Source organism: Megascapheus bottae, chromosome 25, assembly GCF_031878675.1.
Source record: "Megascapheus bottae isolate mThoBot1 chromosome 25, mThoBot2.hap1, whole genome shotgun sequence".
Taxonomy (NCBI): domain Eukaryota; kingdom Metazoa; phylum Chordata; class Mammalia; order Rodentia; family Geomyidae; genus Megascapheus; species Megascapheus bottae.
The window spans coordinates 19,416,698-19,440,821 of NC_143533.1; the positions used below are offsets into that span (position 1 = coordinate 19,416,698).

A 24,124-nucleotide genomic window follows, 5' to 3' on the forward strand; every position below is an offset into this window, starting at 1 on the left:
CCCCACTTCCCATTTTCTAGAGGTTAATTGGAGATAAAGAGTCTCAGGTCCTTTTGTGCCCTGGCTGGCTTTGAACCTTTATCCTCAGATCTCAGCCTCCTGAGTAGCTAAGAATATAGGTGTGAGCCACTGTGCCCGGCTGAGAACCTATGTTTTTAACTCTTTGCATTACAGTCATGATCATCTTCACATGAATGGATTCTGTATATGACATCTTGGTGTTACCTGCTTTCCTAAGTCAAGAGAGCTTTAGACAGTATCACGAATAGTTAGACTGTATTCTTCTTAAGTAGTGTTCCTCTGTGCAGATTTTTGTTGTTGTTTTTGTTTTTGTTGTTGTTGTTGTTGTAGTTATTGTTGTTGTTGAGATAAGGTCTCATGAACCTTCTGCCCATGCTGACGTTGAATCCAAGTCCTATTCATCTTAGTCTCCTGGATAGCTAGGATTGTAGGTGTGGGCCACGAGAGCCAGGTCTAAATTCTTGTATTGATATCTCCATGGTAGACACCTATTTTTTAATTTGTAGCAGAAATTAGAGATGTTGGCGAACAGTCACCAAATATTCTGCTAGACACAGGACAATTAGAGAGTACTTTGGAAATTAGTACAGTGACTCTTTAAGAAAGGCCCTGGACAGTCTGGCAGGTCACTGAGTCATGCAGTGGGCCATTTGCTGCTTCCCTTACCTACTGTTTCCCTCTCTAGGCCATCACTGGTTTCCTACTCAAAATTGGTAGTTTTCAAATTCCACGATTCACAAAATCATCCTATGAGCTTATTTCCTTTTATTAGAAACAAGTGGAGAATCTTGTTTCCCATCTGTAGATTATAGATGAATACATTTTGCTTCATCCCAAGGGATAGTAGTTCTCAGTGGTTTTAGCTTTATTTATTGCTTAAAGCAAAAAGATCTTGTAGAAACCAACGATGCCAAACCCCAGTCATATTTAGACCTAACCCACCTCCAGTGCACACAGGAATACCTGTCTTGGAAAAACAAGACTGTGAAAGAATACAATTAAAGCTTGCTGACTGGATCCCTCAAGTACAAAGGAAAAAAAACCCAATACTTTATTTGACTGGTAAATATTTCCTATACATCAAAACATACTGTAGTATAAACAAATCATATTACAACTTTTCACTTGAGGAAAAATCTTTCATCCTGGATTTGTAGCTGTTCTATTTTGCCAGTATATCATCAGAAGGTTTAATTGTAGCATATGTTTCTTTGATGAAGATAAGGAGTTTCATTAGGTAGGGTCCCAAGTGGGCTACCAAGTATATTATTAGATGTTCTTTGACTAAGAAAACAAAAAGGCATATTCAGAACAATTGTAATTAATCAAAGAATTTTTGTAACAAAAATTCTTGTGCCAACAAAGGCTATTGACTGTGGTTGGGAATGCCTGATAGAGATTGGAGCTGATAGCTTGGTCTCTACTCCTATAATTCTCCTATAATCAGGAGGTTGAGGTCTGAGGATCATAGTTTGAAGCCATCCCACGCAGGAAAGTCCATGAGATTCTTATTTCTAACAAAAAGCCAGAAATGGAAGAGCAATTCAGCTAAAAGAGCACCAGTCCTGAGTAAGAAAGGTAAGAGTGACTGTGTCCAGGCCAGGAATTTAGGCCACAGTATTAACACCAAAAATACAAAAATTAAAAGTGCCTGATAAAAGGTGATCCTCTCATCAGTGGAGAGAATCTAGCTCAAAAGCCACACTTGCACTAATAATTCCCGCCCCCCAATATCTGGTCTGTAAAGCAAGTGATGCTAGTGTTAATACTTATTCATCCAAGTGTTTTATCCTATTTCCTACACAGAAGACATTGACTGAACATTCTGCACTGCAGTCCAATTCTGTCTGTGGCCTTTAATTTTAACAAAAGGCCAATCCTCACCTTTATTTATACATCTTTGTTAAAAAGCTCATTTACTCCAAAGTTCTTTTCTTCTCACTCAGTTTCTTTTTAGGGAGGTCTTCTGTTTCAAGTGAGTTATTTTGATGATAATGTTTCCTTTAAGATGATTATTTGTTTAAAGTTCAAGCTAATAAAAATAACTTATCCCATTAAAAAGTATTCTAGGGAGCCAGAACAACATTTTGGAATGTTAATCATTCATGTTATCAGTCATCCATGAAACATATGCCCAAATGCTCTGAAATGCTCCAAAATGTCTCTTGAAGCTATAAATCGTTTTACAGGTACAATTATGTGGAAACAAAAATAGGAAAAAGTGCATCTAACATCTGGAGTCAGATGTTACTGAAGTAAAATTACAAAATTAAATTCAAATGAACTTAATTAAAAAGAGGAGGGGACCCAATTCAATATGGATATTCATCAGGTCCTAATTGAACTTCCTTCCAGCACCAGAAAAATGAAATAATCTGAGTATAAAGGTTGAATAAGGCATCTAATGGAGTGTGAAAAGATGACCATCCACACAGCCTGGCAGAATGTATTCTCTCTTGCTCACTTCTAATTTAATGACATGGAATACCCAGTTGTTTCGAAACAACACCACCAGTCATGAACCCGAGCTGTTTCAATTGTTTCCACTGTTTGGGTGTTTCTTTGTACTTCCTTCATCACTTAAAAATGGTGATGGCTTCTCTCATTTGTAATAATTAGTACACATCTATTACTCTCCTAGCAGAGGATCACAATAGCTCAAAAGCTATGTACTTATGGTCATACAGGATGAGATGCGAAATGAACTCTAGGATACGGAAACAAGGGGTTTATCTTTGTGCTTGTTGTTCTCAATATACTATGTGTAGTTATTTCTTTTCTCTCTTTTTCCCCTTATGGTTAATCTCATATGGTTACTGTATCTCATATGGTTACCTGGTGTACTATATATATATGTTTATTTGAAATAGGGAAGGGAAGGGGGAAAACAAGATGACTGGAGCAGAGAAAGGGGTATCAATGTTCAAGAAGTAATGCGCCCACTACCTGACGAATGTAACTGTATCCCCTCTATACATTACCCTGACAATAAAATAAAATAAAAGACGCCAATTATTGAGTTTAGTCTTAAATTCCATGACAGCTGATCAAAAATGGTAATATGCACTGAGAGAGACAGGCACCGATGGACAGATCGTTGAAATGGAAAAGATTTAACATCAAATTTCCAAATCCTTTTCATTCTCAAAAGCAAAATAATAACTAAGGAGTGGATTTTAACATTGGAGTATTAACTTGCCATTCACTGGACATCTTCTGTACTTATATATCCTGTGTTCTGCTTCTGTGCTATGAGATAAAATTAGAAACTATGTATGAATATATCTCAGATTATATGAAAACAAAAGAATCCCATTTCATTGAACTGATTGATAGATATGATTCTAGAAAAGACCACCACAAGCTAATCTGCCACTCCGAAGTCCTGCTTCACTGTAGACACCTCCAGAGGTGTGCTTTGTGGAAACTCTATACTACCAGCTGACCCCATCATCTTATCTTTCCTTCTCAACTCCATATTTACTTCTTGTCATACATGGCAATGAAAAGTTTCCTTCAGATCTTCATTATCAAAGAGACTCCTAGTCCCTTTCCATACCAGAACAAAGCTGACTTTATACACAGTACACAGTCTTTGCTGTGCAAAGTGAAGGCAATAAATGCTCAAGCAGAAAAACGAGGAAGTTAAGGCCTGAAAAACAAAATACAAAGCATGAAACTAACTCAGTACCTGAAGCCTAAACCAAAAACAAGAGGACAAATAAAAATCACTAGTATGTACTAGCACATTGAGTAGCCACTGGTTCTAAGTTGAGCACTGGTAAACACATTAAGGCAGGTTAATACAACAATCACGTGATAAGAAAGCAGATGGTAAAGAACACTTCTATAACTTCATTAATATAATGTAAGTGATAAAAAGCAACGTCAGAATTTAAATACCCATCTCCTGCTCCTGCCTACACATCGCACAGCCCCTACAGCTGCAAGTGGTAGGGAAAGGATTAAGAGAGGTGGAGGATGCAACAAGATTGAATCTTGTCTTGGAATAGAGATGGAGAAATAAGCAGTGGTACCAGTAAGAATGAATAATGGATCATTTTAGCGGTTAAGTTCATTCATCTAAATCATGTGTTCTTCTCTGACTCCACTTCACATAAAAAGCACAAAAAATAGTGCCTCTTAAACCTTGTAATATCTCTGTATTGCAAGAGCAGAGGAGAAGTAACCTCATGGCTCACTAATAACCCCGCTGGCGCTCATGGGCGGTGGCACTGTCATCCTAAATACATTCATATCTGTTTCATGCGTACATTTCTTTCTCTTTCCCACAGAGAACTCAAGAGCTGTTCCAGAGGGTACAAACAGACATTTCAGTTTCCTTTGGGAACTTCCTTCCCTTTCACTTCCTGTCCAGCAGAACCACAGCTTTCCCGCCCAACACTGGAGCTCTCACCAGAAGAGATGGCGCCACTCACTCCACTGCTCCCTGGCCACAGGCCTCTACGGTGGAGTTCACTCCCTCCCCCACACCGCATTCACTAGCACGCCATCTAGCTTTGCGCACTTCCCCTCAGCTCCTGTGCCTTCCACCACTCTCTAGTTCAGTGCTCCTTCACTCACTCAAGATTTCAGCTCCTGACTCATTTTAGTTCCTGGCTCAGTTCAGTTTCTGGTTATTGTCACTTATTCTATCTACTTCTGATTCTCTTCATAGCCACTGTTATGACTGGTCAAGCCTTCTGTCCTCCTAGCTCCTGCACTTCTCCTTTCTTCTGGAGATCCATCAGTCATCTTTCCTGAGCTCTCCATCCAAGGACATACCTCTGAGCTCAGAGAAACAATAGTAGCCCCACAAAACTGTTTTCCTCAGACCTAAGGACCAAATTCAGGGCCTTGAACTTGCCAGGCAAGAGCTCTTCCACTGAGCTGGCTCCCCAACCCCACAAATCTCAACTGTAAAGAATCCATACCCTGACTCTGATCCTCATTCCTCCTGAGCACTCCCACTAAGAGCGTTTCAACTCTAACCATTCTCCAACTCTTACAATGCAAATCACTCCCAGTGTCCCTGAAACACAGCTCTCCCTTGGCGATATCATATTTCAACTTTAAAAAAAAATCCTATAATCTCATTCTGGCTTTATTTTTGTTTCTGTGAATTTTTTCCATTAAATTAAGCCAGGTGCCTCTAAGTAAGGACAGGAAAGCAGTGTGTCTCTTCCTTCCTGTTGTTAGGATAAAAATCACAGAATATTTAGACAATGTGGGTTTTCAGTTTCCCTTGCCCAATATATTCCAAGGCAAACAAATAGTCTATTTTAATACCCGCATGTTTTCTAGAATTACATTTGTGCTTTTGTAATGTAGTTTTATAGAGCATCCTTTATCATCTATCCTTAGATACTTAGTTACAATTTTTTGCAGATGGCTGCTAAGACAACAGACATTCTTAAAAAGTATTTTCCCATAATCCCTCAATTTAGTAGAGTTCCTCCGTGATATGAAGATTGTTTTTAATCAAAAGTAATCAGTCTGTCCCAATTTTCTACAAGTCACTGGTGCTCTGATGACATTTTTATCAGATGTAAATTTCTGAATTTAAAAGAAAATTCTCTTTTTTTTTTTTTTTGCCAGTCTTGGACTTGAGCTCAGGTCCTGAGCACTCTCCTTGGACTTTTTTAAGGCTAGAGCTCTACCACTTGAGCCTCAACACCACTTCTGGCTTTTTTTCTATGTATGTCACACTGAGGAATCGAACCCGGGTCTTCGTGCATGCTAGGCAAGCACTCTACCACCTGGCCAAACTCCTGGCCCCAAGTAAGAAAATTCTCTTTTGACTTTACTACATTAAAAATGTGTAGGTCACAGATGATCACTCCAGACATGGTAGTTCTCTTGTTCCTTGTACTAGCCATAGATTGCTGTGATCTTTTGCAAAGGAACAGTGAGTGTCTAGAATGGAAAATTCCTTAGGTTTCTGGAGATTGTGTTATTTGCTAATAAAAATGGCTGTGACATTGGAGGCTTCGCTTGAATTCCTATCAGTTTCTATTATGTTATGATCCCATTCCTAGAAAGGGTCATAAAGAGTTCTTTAATTATTACTTCTCACTTCCAATTTAGGTTTGGAGAGAAAAGGTCAATGCTTGGGGAGTCAACTTGCCTTTTCAGATGGGAACACTGTAAACGTCTTGCATTCAGATCAGCCAGATTCCGAGGAAAATGGCTGAGTTGTTAGAAGTATCTTCTGCCATGGTAACTACAAAGGTGTTTTCTGACAAATTGGGTCAGATATAATCATACAGACAATCCCAGTAAAGTGTCTTATGGCCACATTTTACATACTGAACTTTATTCTTAAATCCTCCTTGGTTACTCTGTAGATTAGTCTCAGAGTTTTGAGTTCCAAGGGTTTAAATTAGGCTATAATAGGGCATAAGCCAAAACCAGACTTTAGGAAATCATTAGTATTTTCTTTACTTTTGGGATAATGGAGTCATCAACATGAGGGTTGATTTTAATAATCAAAAGAAGGTATAATAAATTCACAGACATGTGAGCATTATTATGTAGACATGTAATAATGAAAGAAAGTATTAAGTGATGCTTTCATGCTGGGGGCCATAAAATCATACCCTTGGGAAAGGTACTATTAGGGATGCACATAGGTAACCAACTCCCCATTGGTAACCTTGAAATAGTATGCACATTTTATTACTCAGAAATAAAAGAGATGCTACTTCAGGCTGATATTTCCTCTGTCAGCCAGTTTCTCTGACCCATATCCATTAACATTCTTCTCCAGCATTCTGGATAAATTTTGGCTCACTATGCTTAATTTCATCTATTATTCATGCTCTTTGATTGCTTCTAACATTAGTATATGCACTGGGAGGTCTCCATGATTTTCTATGTCATGTATTAATTGTTGGAGTTTCCTGATTTTTATTTGGATATTTGGATATTTTCTAATATGTATGGCTATTTTTTTTTGCTTAAGGTCATATGATCAATGATTCTTTGTAGGGACAAACACTATAGTATGTTCAAGCAAATTGTGTTTTTTGACCCAAGACATTTCTCTCCCAATTCATATTGATTGTCTACAACATACGTAATGAAATGGACTCAGAGAGTAAACTCACACCTGTGAGGGTGTATTTGTCTTACAGATCAAACACTTAAAGTAGGATTTATGGAAGCAGAGGACTGTGGGTCAATACCTTAAAAAAACTCCTGAACTGTAAACAAGCCAAGGACTTTCTGAGGTGTAAAGAGGAGGAGAAAGGAGATGGCAGGGGTTGGTGAGGACACAGGATAAGAACACAAGCAGAATCTGGTCTGGCAAAAAGTCTGTATCTGAAATGAATTGGACAAAGAATGTATGAGAAAGAACAATTTACAACAAGAGACCCTTTCCTGCCCATCCTGCTGACAGGCATCAATACAAACTTTGTTCTCATGTATCTCCCCTTCTACAGTAATTCTAGAACAGTAAAACTGGGATCAGAACTGGGGGAACAACAGGGACAGGCTCAGATGCAATATATAATACTTGACTTTTGTTGCTACCATAATGTTCTGCAAAAAGCCAAGTGTATTGGAACTCAGAGCAAGATTAAGCCTTTGTTCAATGTGAAGACATGTATCACGTGACTAAAGACACTTTTTCTGATATAAATTCAAAACAGACAAGTGCTATTAATGAAAAATCAACTTTCTAGACAGGCCAAAACCTGTGTCGTAATTTTTAAGTTGCTCAAAGTATTTCTCAACTACTACTTATTTTTTTGCCAGGTATGTCTACAGAAAAATAGAATGAGTATGAAAATTGTTTTACAGATTAAAATTTAAAGGCCGACATTTGATAAAGAAGCAAAATGTAGTAAAAACGCATCAGAAGCAAACATGGTATAAAACTTCCCTAAGCTAGCTAGGCTTTTAGGATTAATATGGAGGTCCATTTATTTCTAAATGAGTGCTTTCCCCTTCTGCTCATCTGAATCAATTTATTTTCACAGAGATGAGGTAGGATTCAGTCTTGTCTTTGGTTCTCTACAGAGATCAAGCTGCATTGAAGGAAACCTTCTAGTTTCTGACACGATGCAAATTAATTTAGCATTTAATACTGGTCTCCATGCTTAGGAACTAAAAGCATTATTTGTTCTACAGGGCAAAGATGACCTTTATGGTACAGACATGACCCATAGGTAACTTCCAGTGAAGTTTATGATTTCATTAAAGACAATCACATCCCCTTATTTTTTTCTCCTTTAAATCACCTGGCATTCTAAAAAGATCCCTGTTGATTTTAACTCTGGCTTTTGAGATACTGAGATTTAATGACTTTCTAGTTCAGATGGTTTTATACCTTCCACGTACAGATGAGGAAAACTTGGTTTATGTATGGGACCAAGATTTTGCTGGCAGCTCCCAGAAAGTACATTTAAAGCAAGAAATGAATCATGATATTCAATTGCGAAGTTATTTAGTTTTCAAGAAGAATGTGACGTTCAGATAAAAGAAACTATAATGGTATATTCACTCACTTTTATTTGTATAAAAGTGTGAATTTATACTGTCAGTTTCAGGTATGGGTTTAAGTAATGCATCGTCCAGGCTATTTCACAATCATTCTCCCATTGTTCCACAAATAGAATACAAACTGTTCAACTAAAAGTTACTGCAATAATGTAAGTGAATAAAGGAACAAGGTAATTTGGGAGGAATATACATAGAAGAGTAAAGAGGAACACGAAATTGCCAAAACACATCTTCTGAAAATCCACAGAATTGTAAGGCTACGTCTAATACAAGAATGGACCAATCAACTGAGAGTGTCAATGTGTCAGGAACCCTACATGAAAGATCTCTACATGGAAAGTGTTACATAAAAATAAGGATTCATAAACACGTAGGATATGTATTAGGATATAGCTCTCTGATAACACAATGCAGGAAATATAGCATTGCCCAGTAAAGATTTGCCTGAAGTTGAACTTGGTAATTACATGGGCATTATTTCTAAATTTACCCATTAAAATCAAGAACTTATGTTCCAAAGAATCCACTGAGATGAAGTTGTTTGAACCTGGTTTACAAGAACATGGTACAATCTCTGTTTTATGGTCCACTGTGCTTTTTTCTACAAGTTATGTATTTATATTTAGTTATTGTTGTTTTCCATATTATGTCATAGTCTCAAATCTAAGAGTGTGTGGCACCCTTAATTTTATTTTTGTGTGTGTGGGGGTCACGGGGCTTGCATTCAGGGCTATGTGCTTAAGGCTAGTGCTCAGTTGAGCCCATCCACCATTTCTGACCTTTTCTGAGTAGTTTATTGGAAAGAAGAGTCTCATGTATTGTCCTACCAGGGCTGGCTTGGAACTTCGATCCCAGATTGCAGCCTCCTGAGTAGCTAGGATTACACGTGTGAGCCACCAGCACCCAGCAGGCACACCTTTATGTAAATATACACATACACAGATAAGACTTCTCTTTCTAAAATAATCATGCAATAATACAATGTGCCACCCATTTGCTCTTTTTCAGTAATGGTGCATAAATGTGGTTTGGTTGGAGGAAAACCTCCAGTGTGGGAGACATGTATCTACGTCAGGCCTTCTTCATTTCATGCAATCACTTGACTAACTACAGCTTTACTTCTTTTCTTTGAATACAATTTCAGTACTTGAGTTAAGGACATGACTGACTACCTCTTACCAAATAAATATTCGTCACTTCCATTTTAGTCTGTGCCTCCCTGCGCTTTGATAGTCATATTCCTTCTGAATAGAAATATACTCACTGACCAAAGTAGAAAACATTTTCCCACTTGGTCCCACTGTGAAGATATGAAGGAATCTAAATATTACATTGCTTCCCCATTTCTACCTTTTACAACAATACCATACTCAATATTGATGGATTAGGAATTTCTCTTAAATATACTACTGTTTCACAAAATAGAAAAACGTGCTGATTGGAAAAAGATTAAGTTACTTAATGTTCACATCTAATATAAAAAGCTAGAACCCAGTAATATTTAATATCATTCATTGTTATATCTTTAAATCTTACCACCTCGAGCAGATGTGAAAACTCCTTAGATTGCCGGCCTCGGTATTCCCATGCTCACTGACACATGCACAGACTGGAGATTCTGCCAAAAGTCAAAAGAAAACATTTATGAGACAGAGCCTGATGGATGATCATTTTAATATGTTTGTCCGGCATTGCAGCAAGCTTGGTTTATGAATGCCTACTGCTGCTTTAATGATAAGACTTCTTATAAACAGACAAATGCAGTGTACCAATGAATTCTTTTCTCTGCCCTCACTAAGAGACTCATTATTGATCTCCACCTGTATTTTCCTACTGAGACCGGGCCATTCATGAAGACAAGCATGAAAAAAAAATAATGGTATAGTGTGGAGGTACTTTAATAAATAGGGACACATTCTCTGTGGAGAGAAAGGAAGCTAATCCAATTTTAATGAAGCATTGCCTACTTTTCTTCGAAATCTGCCAGCCTGCCACCTGCCACATGTTGGTAGTTGAGGAGAAGTGGACTTTGGCTGAGTACTGTGTAAAAGTGAATGTGGGCTTCCAGCAGCAGCCCTAGGCCCTAATCAAGGGAAGACTCCAAGGTCTCTCCATTGCCCTTGGGGAGAAGCTCTGAGCCTGAGCACACAGCTGGAATGTATAGAAGGAGCTTAAGTGCTATATGGAAACATACAAAAATAGGAAGCCAAGGGTGTATTTGAAATATCTAAACTTGAAGACAGGAGACAGAGAAACAGCTGCCTTAGTATCAGCGGGCCATTACTGTAGCCACTTAATAAAAACCTGACAAGTTTTAGGTCTGGAAAGGAGAGTTTACTGGGCAGCCCTGGGTTGGCTCTAGGATCTCTTTAGCACTCTTATGAGCTTCTGGGGTCCATGGTTGCAGAGTGTAGAAGAAGCAAGTGCAATTTTAGTGCATATGAGTAGATTAACCCAAAGTTACAGATTCACTTATTTACCTTAGATAATATAGATATATGCACATGTATGTATACAAATATACACACATATATATGTGGATATGGATATATACAATTTATGATATTTTGAAACTAAGATGTCAGACTTACACATTCTTTTATGAGCTTTTGTTCTACTAGTTAATATGACTCTGATATTAAGAGAAGACATTCATTTTCTATATATCATCTGCTCAAGTGTTCTTTTGGAATAATACACTTGATGCTTCTATATTTAAAATATAAAGGAGAATTAAGGAAACAATCCTTTGAGGACAGGGATCCATGCAGTTTAACTATTAAAGCAAGAGTTTGGGGGCTGAAGACGTGGCTCAGCAGTAGAGTTCCTGCCTAGCAAGCAGAAGCCTGACTTTAAAACCTACTCCTGCTAAAAAAAAAAAAAAGACATGAAGACCACAGAGATGAATACTTTATAATGTATACCCTACACAGTTGCAGGGGACACTGGCCAGACACAGCCAACCATCCTTTTGCATTTTAATTAAAAAAAATAGAAGAATGCCAAGTTTAGTCGCATATAGGTAAGCTTTCCCAAAAGTCTCAACTCTATTACCATGTATTATTATGACTAGAGATGGAAGTAACTCAGATAAGTTTTGAGGACATGACGGTTTTCATAGGAGAGTTTAAGAAATTTTGGAGTTTAGATGAAAATGTATTTTTTAATGTTTTGTCTAAAGATTCTGAATCAGTAATCTGAGATGGGGTTGGAAGAATACACATTTTCCGGGAGACCAGTTAATTTTAATGTACCTAGAGGGTTAATTCAAGTGCTAATTAATAGAGGTCATCTTCAGATAGTTAATGAGAAAAACTTCTACATTATCTAGACATACTTGGTGTCTGGCTATAGTTTATGGAAGCTAAGGAAGGAATTTAGCAGAAGTATTAAAAAGAGGAATAACAGCTGTGACATTTAGAAGGAAAACTGAATTTTTAAAACTCAGAAACTATCCTTAATAAACTAGGTGAGACCTATTTGCAAGACAGGGATCAATCCAAACTTGTGTCATTCTGTTTTGTACAAATGAAAGCATTAAATCCAAGAAGCCAGAGGCTCCCTTTCTGCTGCATATAAATAGGTTCCTTTCAACATTTTGTCCCCAAGTCTTTGAATACAGTGATACCTAAGGCCTTTCCACCTGAACTCTAAAAACCTCCTTCTCCTTAAACAGTTTGTGAATTTTGTGTTTATGTTTGGCATGCATTTGACCTCCTATCCTATCCTCCAAAACCAGAAGGTCTGAGATTTTCACCGGATTTTTGAGTTGGATTCTGATTCCATAAAGAGCTGGAAAGCCTGTATGTGTCTAAGAGAGAGAGAGATGGAAGACAGAAACTGCAATTTCCACTTATCTATCAAATTCCCTTCGTTCTAACCCACTGTAAGTTTATAAAGATCTATTCCCAGCTCATAGTTTTTGCTCACTGGCCAAGGGAACATTTCAGGCAAGAGTTCCCTTTCTTGGCTGGGAGAGGGGTACAATGTGTCCTTTGGGGTTCTCCTCCAGATTTTCTCAGGGAGAGAGAACATATGCCCAGGACCCCAGAGAATTGTGCTCCCACACTCACAGCTGTACAACAGACAAGAAAAAAAAAACCAAGTACAAGCTTAAAAGGTATAATCAGCATTTGCAAACATGCTCTGGGGTGTCTTCGGGAAGTGTTCCAGGAAAATTGCTATTATAAAAATATCACTAGGTTCTAGCCTCCTGGATCTGACTCCAGACTCAGACATTAATATTTTAGGTGTTTCACCAATCCTCATGTATTTATCCAAAGTTCAATGCTCAGCAAGTCCACCTGGTAAACAAAACCAACTGCACACTTGCTCTGGAGCAGATGACTGTCCAGCGGGAAAGTATGGCCTCCCAGGAGGTATGGGACAGTGCTGTCTATTATTCTGGGAGTGAGGGATGCATAACAACTCCCCAGGGGGGAGATCTGGACTTCCTTGGAGTTATCCCTCTGTTAAATTTTCAAACAGAGCTCAGGAGAATGTTTGTTCTCTTGGCATAAATCAGTTTATCCTAATCACTTTGGGGAAGGCTAGTAAAGCATCAGACTGTGTGTCTTTTCTCATTCTGTCAATACTTGTTTGGGTATCAAATCTTACTTATCCAGTAAGACCAAGATCAAATTTCCCATTCTTAATCTTCCAGGATTATTTTACCCCCAGCTACTTGCACAGAGAAAACTTTTAGTTTTGAATCACAGCACTGAGAATGGAAGCATTCTATATCTTCAAAACTATGTAAGGTTATAAAATACCAGTTTAATTTTAGTTTATAGATGAAAAAAGAATGCGCTAGAAAGAAGTCAGCGTGGTGGCAGGAGTGTGGCTTACTGATAGAGTGCTTGTCTAGCATGAATGAAGCCCTGAGTTTGATTCCTCAGCACCATATTCACAGAAAAAGCCGGAAGTGGTGCTGAGGTTCAAGTGGTAGAGCACTAGCCTTGAGAAAACCCAAGGACAGTGCTTTGACCTTGAGTTCAAGCCCCAGGACTGGCAAAAAGAAAGGGGGGGGGGGAAGAACGGAAGGAGGGAAGAAGAAAGGAAACTGTTAACAACAAAACAAGTAGGAGGGGCCGGGAGTTTGGCCTAGTGGTTAAAGTGCTTGCCTAGCATGCATCAAGACCTGGGTTCGATTCCTTGGTACCACATACATAGAAAAAAAGCCAGAAGTGGTGCTGAGGCTCAAGGGGTAGAGCTCTAGCCTTGAGAAAGTCCAAGGACAGTGCTCAGGCCCTGAGCTCAAGCCCAGGACTGGCAAAACAAACAAACAAACAAACAAAACAAGTAGGAAGTACATGTTTGCTTAGTTTTTTTCCTTGGTAGTTATTTTTAAGATCTTTTAGCTATGGTATGTCATGCTCAAACATTCTTTTAAATCATCCTCGGGCTGTATACAATAATTAATACAATTCCAATGGTACATAGTAGTTAGATTGTATTACTTAGCAGGTAATGATGGAAATGCCTGTGTATATTCAATACAGAAGCAACTTTTCAAATATCTTTTATTCCTTGCTTGATAGAACTCTCAGAAGTGAAATCTGTGGTGAGCAGACTGCACAAGGTGAAATGATTAGCACAATTAAGCCAATTAACATATTCATCATCTCATATAGCGTTACTTTTGTGTGCAAGTACATAGCAAGAGAGTTTGAGAACTACTCTGCTAGAAAATGTCAAGTATATAATACTACTATGTTGTGAGCCATTGTCACTCAAGGCCTCCATCCCACATTTCTTTCCTCTTCCTCCTGCCTATTAGACCCTGGTGACCACATTCTATTCGGCTACTAAGGATCTAACATTTTTAGATTCCTCATGTACATGAAATCAGGCAGAATTTGTCTTTCCATTTCTGGCTCATTTCACCTATGTTCCCAAGTTTCATCCACATTGTTGCAAATGATAGGATTTCCTGAATAATATTGACATGTATTATATATGAAGATATGAGTTCCATTTTAGAAATACAGAGATTGAATCTAAATGAAGTGTCCACAGTAATGTGTGGCAAAATAACAATAAAAGCTGTGTTTTTGAAAGCTTGCATTGTTCTATACAGCACCATAATGATCAGTGATGTTATAATGAAATAGGAGAAAATCAACCACTCAAGACATTTTGGCCTGTATAACTTGCAGATGGAAAGATGAAAAACCAAAACCTTTGGGGATCTGGGTTTCAAAACGAACATGGAAGGAAGAAGGAAAAAATAATGAAGCACTAAGGACAAGACAATTGATCTTTGGCACCATGCCCTTTAAGGAGACCTCCAATCCTCTTCAAGCACTCTGGGTCTCCTTATTTAACAATCTCTGAAACAAGGAAGATGGCACAACATAGCTGAGACGGGCTGACGTGTTGTCTTCGTGTGGCATGTCTATGGCACGTATTTGTATTTCTCTTCTAGTAAACATTCCTATCATGTTTACTTATGTTCATGTCTTGCCCGAATTCTTCTCTTGCCAGACACAAAGATTAGTTAACTTAGCTGCCCTAAATTTCCTGCAACATATTTGGTGATTTGGCTAAGAATTTAAGGATTAAGTGTGACTTTCTGATTTGCAATCGTGGAAAGGTAGCATATGTTTGCTGGTTTAATCCTAATAATCACTCAATGAAGTAGGTATTATCACCTTCACACAAAGGAATACGCTAAGGACTAAGAGGGTAATACAAGTCAATTGTAAAGCTGGGACTGAAATCCAGGTGAAATCCAAGCCCAGTCTTAAGCATAATCCTTCCTAGAGTCTAAATAATGCACTAGGATTTTGAGGGGCAGCATCCATATTAGTGTACTTTGCAGCATCGTCCATGCCTTGAGTTTCTGTGACATCTGTATCACACATTACAGCACAGACTGTTAAAAGTCACGGAAACTATGTGCAAATTCTGTTTACTCTTTGGAATCTAGTTCATACATGCAAAATTATCACTATCAGAGTAATCTGGCTTCCCAATTTTCTCTCCTTCATAGAGATCATGAAGACTGAGCTTTACTTTCTTCCCCCCAGTAGTTTCTGATGCCTGCACATGGACAGATCTGCATATGACATGCGCTCTCAAATATTTCCCTCTCCCTTCATGGGCTCAGGAAAAAGTTGAGGAACTATACAGAGAAGAGTGAAAGGAAAATATATGCTTAGGCAATTTCTTTTCAAAGAACAGATCTCAGGGTTTTTTTTGTATATGATGCATTCTCTCTCTCTGTCTCCGTCTGTGTGTGTGTGTGTGTGTGTGTGACTTCTGAATTGCTGTAGGGCATGTGTCTCTGCATACATATGCATAATGTCCTTTTCACACACTGGAGCTACCAGATGCCTGGTTCTTCTTAGAAAGGGCTTGGTAACCCACTTGAAATCATGAGGACTCATAACTCATTTATGCAAGCCACAGACCCTTCTGGATGACATTGCCTGCACTAAAGAATGATTGAAGGAAAGATGTAATAGAGCTGAAATGACAATGAAATATTAGCAGTGTATAGGCAGCCTCCAGCTCCATGAGGGAAATTATGCAAATGAAAAGGGCAGCCTTCCGGCAATATATGGAACAAAAACAAAGGAAGCAAGCCATGATGGGTGTGGAGGATTATGTTGTTGTGAGGGAGAACTTGAGACTTAGGATTCATTTCACAGGGGTTTGTGCGAGTGTGTGTCTGTGTGTGTTCTCAATCTTTGTCTCCAGAGTAGTAAATGTAGTCCCTTTCCATTCCCCCTGGACCTCTAAAATTACTGAACCCTCTGAGGTAGGGGAATGAGGGGAGGACATGTATGCAGGGCAGGGACAGGGGAGAATGACTTAGGACGAGCTCCTGGCTCTCGAAGCAACTGATGTGATTTAGTGCTCTTGCCACCATCTTCTCTCCTGCCGCAGCATCTCTCCAACCAAATTCTTTCCCACTGACTCACAATTTTGTTCTGAAATATCAAGACATACCACATCTCCCTCCTCAACACCCCATGTAGTGACTATTCTCCCTACCAACACTTGAGAAATTTGATCCTTCCTTAGCAGAGATCACCAAACCCTTCATAATCAGACCCAACTTTACAGTTCTGGCTGCCTGAGCCTCCTTATATTTCCTAAAATTCTCCTACCTTTTGTGTCTTTGTACCGTTCTTTCCTCCTATATTGCTTTGATCACTTCCCCAGTGGGCACATTTTCAGCTTACCCTCTAAAAAGCAGCTGTCATTTGACCAGCTCAGGGGAGGCGCTTACATAATACCTAGCAATGTGTCTCTCCTTGTCAGGTTAGCATCCTCCACTAGACTTCAATTTTACAAGTCTTGGCCAGTATGACATTATCCATTTTTCTGGAGCGCCAAGGCAGTCTTACAAATTTACCTTTTTATGGTTACAAGAAGCAAAGTGTATGACTCCTATTAGCTTAATAAATACTTAAAAATTAAAAAAAACTGATGAAACATGTCATCCATTTCCCTCTTGCATTTTCTTAGCAAAACAACATATGGGCTGTCATTGTTCTTGGATGATATTAAGGGAAACCTAGCCATAGAAGGCCACACACCGGAGTACTTGCTTGTCAACTCTCTCCTGAAACACAACCCCTTTGGTAATTTCTTCTTTCTTATGAATGGCACCTCTCTGTTAGGATTCATGGATTTCCATCACGTCATAGTATTAAAGTTCCTAGAGGGGTAACGCTGCATTCTCTAAAAAGCTTAGGCTTTACACATGGTTTAGGACCAAAATCTGGGTGGGTGACTCATAGGAATCCGAGCTGAAATTCTGGCCCCTCATTGGTAAAATGAGAATGAGAATAGCAACCCTAGAGCTCTGTTGTGAAGACAAAATTAAATTATGGCTGTCAAGGTCATGGTTGGTTGAAAGTTATCAACAAATGTAATATTATATTTTCAGCCTCTGTTCCGCCCATGTCTAAGTTTTCCTAAGTTCATTTCAGAACTTCAGAAGATCGGGAAAGTTTTCTAGAAACACTGGGGGCTCTTATTAACAAGTCTTTGGTTAAAATATCTTATTGCTTTCATTCATTGTATGTAAACTTCCTCAAGTAGGCTGCAAGAACATACTGTCCACTACATTGAAACGATCCAATCTGAGTGACAGGACTAGCCACAGTGAGTGACTGCTTTTCTTTGTGATTGTACTATGAGTGGGACAGGATTCTGTCCACAAATATCCAGCTCCTTAGTGGGTGGCATGACCTGAGTTGGCCTCTCTCTGGTAGATTCATTCTTCTTTGGTAGAGGCCTGGCCAACTAGGAACTGCTGGCTTATTTTTCCATTGGATGTTTTTGTGTCCATTTAGCAAACATTTACTGGCACATTTCCTTATATAAAGTGCTATAGTAAGTCCTAGGTAAATTTGAAGGGAAAAAAAAGAATAGGGAGTTTGGTTCTAAAGGAAATTCCTTAGGATAAGAATATGACAGAAAATGAATAAATGAAAGTGCAAGAAGACGAATGGAAGATCGATCCATGTACACGGTGCCGGAGGGCCTCACTGCATGCAGATAAAGGGAAGCTTGCAATGTTCCCCATTTGTCAGCTCTGCAGAGAACCTGAAAGCACCTGAGCTTCTCACTCAGGTCCCAAACTCTCCTCCAGGGACTGGAAATGGCTCTTGGGGAAGACTGCTAAAGCTGCCACTATTGTAGTTACGTGAGAGGGGCTAAGAGTTCATCACTAACACCCTTCTGCACCCTAGAAACTCTGATGTCCACCACATGCCACCTCCTGGCCTGGCCCTCGTGTACCATATGGTGTGCAGCTGAGAAGAATGGTGCTGAGACTAACTCAAGCCTCCTTCGAACCTTAGTCTAATTCCAGCGCTGTGTTGCCAGCACAGAACCCACCACAGGTGACTACCAAACTTTAGATTACTCAAAATCCAACAGTTAAAATGTTCCTTCTGCAGTAACACCATGGACACACATGTGTGTTCATTAACATATGTGACTGGGAGTTATTACACATTCCATGTACTTATGAGCACAAGCCCATTCTAGAAAATAGTCTGAAGTCATATTCGTCCATGTACTGACTGCTTTACGAGTTGTTTATGAAAGAAATGCACAATTCTGGGCTTGGAGAGACAATGGTAAGAAGTCCAGGTTATCTATTTTCGAAGAGTTCACAGTCCAGTGGGAAGGTAGAAATTAAAAATGAAAACATTTAGCTATGGTTAACGTGAATACTCAAAAGCAAAGCAGCATGATTTTTGTCTTGGAAAGTAAGAGATATCTTCAAAGAGGAGAAAAAGGCACTTTGTGATGCCTACAGGATGAGCAGCAACTTTCTCCATTTCCAAAGTTCATAGGGCACTGACATGGCGGGTTCCCAGGGCAAAGTGCCCGCAGGGCTTCCTCACACACGTTCTGGGGAAGCTGGGTGAGAACAGGCAGACAGTGTGGATGGCAGTGTGTATTGGGGGAACTGCCTGAGCAGACGCGTTGCAAATTAGAACACAACTGTTATACCAAACTGGATTTATTATCCAGATTTCTACTGCTGCCTTCAGTGATTCTGGCAACATTTAAAATCTCTTGGAAGCCCATTCTCCCATCTGTAAGACAGAGTAAATGGCACTGCCAACCTCTGATGATGGTTGTGTGGTTTAAATGAAATTGGGTGCTTGTCACAGTGAATGGCATGTGTCAAACATTCTGAAATGTATGCTCTAATAATTTTCTGTATACAGAATATAGGGTCAGGAGAGAACTAGAGCATCAAAGTAAAATGATACTACTGTTTAGGGAAGTAAGACACAAGGCAGGCAATTATTTTGGCCAATAATAATAATATAATAGTATCTAGGATTTCCTAATATTTATGATGTATTTGGAATAATTCTGTATTTAAACAACAGTCATTTAATCCATTCAACAATCCTATTAAGTAGACAACCATTGCTATCTCCCTGTTACAGACGAGAGAACATAAGCATAAATAAGATGAATAATTTTTCAAGCCAGTCCCAAGTGACAGAAATGGAAATCAAACCCAGATATCTGGCTCTAATATCAATGTATTCCCTTACATTCCAGGCTGTTCTGCTTCTGTGAGAAATGCGGAGTTAAGAGAAAATGTGAATATGGTCATAAATGCAAATATGGAGAAGCCATGCTGAAACTTCTAAATATATACAACATAATACATGCCAAGGGAAAATAAAACAATTTCAGTTAAAAAAAAAGAGAGATCGCCTAACAAAGCTTGCCTATATTAAATTAGATCATTTCCCAACATACAACAACTTCTAAAACATTTTAAACACAGAGCTTCAAAACAGCATCCTTAGGTCATAAAAACCAATGCGCTTGTTTGGGTGCTCTAGAAATAATGTGTAAGATACTAATAGGCTAAATATGGCCGAAAAGCTTAATACACTGTAGAATATTAGAAAGAGATATTGAAGACACTCCTTGGACAAGCAAGGCATGACCATAGTCTGAGAGTATCTTCAACAAGTGAGCTTCAATCTAGTTCTACTTTTGTGCTAAGACTGAAAGACAGCTTCCTGTTACATAACAGGGCGCAAGGCCTGGCTAATAGGTTTGCAAGAATATTAAACAAGTACAGAAAGGTCTGTACATTCAGGATGCTCATGAAGCTTCTGCTGCCCTAACTTTGATTTTTACTTGAAGCATGACTTCCAGTATGGAGTGTCCTGAGTCCTGAAACACCTTCCGCATGACTCATTTGGCCTCTTTAAAATATCCTGAAAATGGATATGCCGAGTATCACCAATATGAAATTCTTCAAAATGAGCACAGCCCTGTTTGTGACCTCCAACCAAGTGCTCTGGTTTCAAATCTCCTGTGATTCAACTTCTATCAACACTTTCTTTCTCATCGCTCTTTGTGTTTCCCCAGCCTGCACCCAGGTGAAGCCAGTACAGTAATGCTTTCATTCACTGACTCGTGTCTCAGAGAAATTCTTCCACGTCTTTCAGCCGATATTGTCCTTCAGACTGTCATTCCCCCTCACACAATAAGTGAGATAATATCATTATCCCACAAATGGATCTCAGTCCTTCAGAGCCTAGCTTCAACTCCCATGGCCTTGCTCAGGACGGCCGTGTGTTGTAAGACAGGAACATACAAGCCCGGGTCAGCAATGGTGAGCGGGCACGTTCTTCCCTGCTAACAATAGCAAGTCTGAACAGAGGCATCTATTCTTCAACTACAAGAGGAAGATCCTTTTCTGTTGAGATTACACATCTGGTAGGATCAGGAATCAGGTTCAGGGCATGAGTCAGGGAGACAGCAGAGCCGAGGTCTAAGCTTTAGGAAGAGAAGGGTTCGGGTGCCTCCTGAACAGTTAGTTAGGACGTCCTGAGTGTGTGTGGTTCCTGGAGCAGAGCAGCAGGGCGGGGGTGAGATGGGGCCTGAAATGCTGAAGGCTGCTCTGGCACTTGGGTAAAAGCACATTGTTGGAAGCTGAGTTGTCATGGGAATCTCCCTGGACTAGAAAGCTCGCTTAGTATTACCAGCTCTGTGACCTAGAGCAATTCACTTAACCTCTCTTATGTCTTGTTGGCTTTTTCTAATCACTAAAATGCAGGTAACTAAGTGAAAATTTTAAAAAATGGGTAAAGTTCTTCTCTGAGAAAAACGTATTTTGGTGTATAGTTTTTAAGTGCCTTTGAATTCACAAACTATTTGCATGTGAGGAATTCATGTGGAAAAAAAAGCTTGGCTAAGGCTCACAAATGTTGATTAAAACATGCTCACACCAATACTCTACTGATACAATCTAATGGGTATTTTTTAAGTCATCGATAGGTTAGTAGTCCTGCTATTCAGTTTGCCAGGGTAGTCTGGCTCCTGGACCTCACAGTTATGGTACAGGGCTTAGCTGAGCTTTGAGGCAAGGAGATTGATAACAACTACTTAGAGCCATCTACTGACACAAAGGCTCAAAGGAGTGACAGGGCACGGACCAATGACATGTCCTACTCTACTGCTGGATCTATATGCATGCCTTTCCCTGAATATAAATTTACAGTCTTTCTTCTCTCCTGCAAACCCACCTTTCTCCAATCTTTTTTAAATGGTCACCTGGAAGTGGGAATTGGGATGTTTTCTACCAGCACTTCAAGAGTAAATAGAAGAGAAGGAAACCAAGAACCTCTTTGGTTCCAGGGGGAAACTATGACTCAAAGACCTGGGGTCCCGTGCTTCAGACTCAAAGCCAAACAGAAGTCAGTGGTTTTACAGTTCCAAAAGTGAGCCCTCTGTGACTTTGGATAGTTTGAAAGGGTATCTCACTTGATAGCAGCCAATAAAGTAAGAGACAGTGCCAAATCTGATAAGCAAAAGAACTTCTCCAGCCAGAATTAAAAAGGCTATTTTGGGATATGTCACAAGGAGTAAAGCTAGATTGGAAATGACTGGAAAGGTGATTAGAGAGGTGAGAGGGAGAGAACATTTCCTGAGTTCTGGCTAGCAGGAAAAGATTTATAATCATTTTTTAATTGTGCTTCATAATTAGTCATGTCACAAGCTCCATGGCAGGGATTAAAAGATGTTTTCCTAAGGTAGACAGAATGCCAGATATTTTAAGGGAAATACTATGGTTGGGGTGGAGGTAATGTTGATTGGCAGAATAATTTGAGAACTCAAATTTCTTAAGCGAAATGTGCTCTATTTGTTCATAGAGCACATTTTGAAAGATGTTGATATTCTGTTTCCTTGATTTCCTCCCCTTTCAAAGGAAATGAAAAACAGTAATGGAAGTTTTTCCAGAGAAACAAAATCTCAACAAACAGCTACTGGAAATTGTGCATGAAACTGTGAGATAATGGCTACATGATATCATAACTAGGGTACAATTTTTTCAATGACAAGTGACACAGAGTACAAAGAATGCTGATGTTGCATTCAAATGAGTTATGTCACAACTCAATATTCTCAGTACCAGAGAAGGCTTGGAAAACAGATTACTTAGAGAAATAAAATTACTGTGACAATCACTGATATATAAGTAGCTTCTGTTAAATAAAAAAAGTAAACCCTCTTCAAATTAAAAGACAAAGAGGAAAATAATAATAATGATAATTTTAAATAACATACTACCTATATTTTATATCCTTAAATATTCCTTTTGCACCTATCATATGAAAGACAGCTCACAGACAGGACTGCAAAGAAGTCAACACACACACCCAGCTCTCAGGAAGTTTATACTCTGAAAAGATAAACTTTTTCTTCTAATGTTTACATATATATTATATTAGATATATGTGTGTGTGTTAGACATTAATATATAAGAATATTCTTTATATCACTCTGTATCATTTCATTTGGCTGACATCTCTGAAAATGTTTACATGCGGTGTCATATCCACTATCTTACGCCAGACTTAGGAACATGAGTTCCACCCACTAAGGAAATCTATGGATGTGGCTGGTACAGAGCTGGGCCCCTTTCCCTATTCCTTCTGCACCCCTCCCCAATGTTTACTACTGCTCAAGGCCCTATTTAGACAGGATGCATGACTGTATAAAGAGACTTGAATCTTGCTCAATGTTCCACTGTAATCGTCTGTAAAAGTTTAGCTTTGTATCTGAACCTCTCCTGCAGGAGCAATTGGATAGGACAAGACCATGTGCATGACAAGAAGCTCTCCTCCAATGATCTGGACACCAGACATTTTACCACCTTCAGTACTATTTATTTTCATGCTTTCTTGAACAAGACATTGTTTCTTACAGAACACCAGAGCATAGATTGGTAACGTACGAAGAAAAGAAATGTAGTTCTCATAATTCTGGAGAGCAGGACGTATAGGAGCCTGGCACCAATACTGACAGGTTACAATTAATGCTTCATTTCATGGCAGAAGGAAGGGCAAGAGAAAATAGGATAGAGTTCACTTTATCAGCAAAACCTCTCTTGCAGAGATGAACCCACTGGCAAGATGACATCAATCCATCCATAAGGGTAGAACCCCCATGGCCGAGTCATAACCTAAAGATCCCAACTCCCAATGCAGTCACAGCAGCAGCTGGATTTAATGCAAGCTTTGGATAAGAGTATGTGTCTGAACAAAGTGAAAACATACCAGGCTTCTGTCTGTATGTGTTATCACAATAAAATATCCCAAATTGAGTGACTTTAACATCTGAAATTTCTTTCTTATAGTTCTGTAGGCTGAAATTAGAGATCGGAATGCCAATATGGTTGGGGTTTTTTTTGTTTTGTTTTTTTTTGTTGTTGTTTTGTGAGGGCTCTCCTCCTGGATTGCAGACAGCATGTCCCCTCCCTCCTCCCTCCCTTCTTCACCCTCCCTCTCTGTCTCTCTCTCTGTCTCTCCTTAAATCTTTTTAGTTCCCTACTCATCCCAGCATCCTTGAGGATTAGCCAGATGGGTTTTCTTTAGAACTCATGAGTAACAGACCATGTTTTTGACCATCTACAGAAATATGTTAAGACACACTGCATACTGAAATTCTTCTGGGCTACTTCATTTGCTTTCTCCATTGATAGACACTGAAGATTTCCATGTGAAACTTCACAACTTTCTGGGGACTTTTTAAAACTTCACTCAGCCATCCCCCAAGTAGAAGTGTGTCTGAAATCCCAAGA

At 39.1% G+C, this 24,124-nt stretch overlaps 1 protein-coding gene across 4 annotated transcripts in view; it reads right to left on the minus strand.

Moving 5' to 3' along the window:
* Sema6d (semaphorin 6D) overlaps positions 1-24,124 on the minus strand; it is a 764,305-nt gene that overhangs the window by 291,708 nt on the left and 448,473 nt on the right. For all 4 annotated transcript variants that reach the window (XM_090358471.1, XM_090358472.1, XM_090358468.1 and 1 more), the window contains exon 3: positions 10,066-10,147. The gene's annotated coding sequence lies outside the window, so the exon portion shown is untranslated. The remainder of the gene's footprint in view (positions 1-10,065; positions 10,148-24,124) is intronic.